This window comes from Charadrius vociferus, unplaced genomic scaffold (assembly GCF_000708025.1).
Source record: "Charadrius vociferus isolate BGI_N301 unplaced genomic scaffold, ASM70802v2 scaffold115, whole genome shotgun sequence".
NCBI lineage: Eukaryota > Metazoa > Chordata > Aves > Charadriiformes > Charadriidae > Charadrius > Charadrius vociferus.
In genome coordinates, this window is record NW_009648636.1 from 8,330 (window position 1) to 9,063 (window position 734).

Sequence of the window (734 nt, forward strand, 5' to 3'; positions counted from 1 at the left end):
GCGGCTCAGCCCCATGCGGCAGTGCCCCAGCGCCCGGCCCCCGACGGCCCTGCGGCACCCACCGAGCTCCCCCTCTGTCCTCGGCCACCCCGGTGTCCCCAGGGACCCCCCTGCCCCAGGGCTCCCCGATGTCCCCAGGGCTATCCGTGGCCCCAGGGACCCTGCGTCCCATGTCCCCAGTGCCACCACTGTCCCCAGTGCATCAGTGCTCCAGGGCTCCCCATGTCCCCCGTGCTCCCCATGTCCCCACGGACCCCATGTCCCCAGAGCTTCCCGTGACCCCCGGAACACTGTGGCCCGTGGTTCCCCTGTCCCCAGTGCCACCACTGTCCCCAGTGCATCAGTGCTCCAGGGCTCCCCATGTCCCTCGTGCTCCCCATGTCCCCACGGACCCCATGTCCCAAGGGGCCCCATGTCCCCCATGCTCCCCATGTCCCAAGGGGCCCCATGTCCCCAGAGCTTCCCGTGTCCCCAGGGACACTGTGGCCCGTGGTTCCCCTGTCCCCAGTGCCACCATTGTCCCCAGTGCATCAGTGCTCCAGGGCTCCCCATGTCGCCCATGCTCCCCATGTCCCCAAGGTCCCCACGCCCCAGAGCTCCCCATGTCCCCAAGGTCCCCATGCCCCAGATCTCCGCGTCCCCAGGGACCCAATGCCCCAGAGCTCCCCAGCTCCCAGTTCTCCCAGTGCCCTGATGCCCCTGAGCACCTCAGACATCCATCCCATGGTGACACC

The 734-nt window shown here is 69.5% G+C and overlaps 1 protein-coding gene across 1 annotated transcript in view; it reads right to left on the reverse strand.

Annotated features, from left to right (window-relative positions):
• Positions 1 to 734, reverse strand: part of LOC104287545 (ankyrin repeat domain-containing protein 13D-like) — a gene marked incomplete at both ends in the record, with an annotated part of 33,281 nt that overhangs the window by 5,959 nt on the left and 26,588 nt on the right. The window lies entirely within an intron of this gene.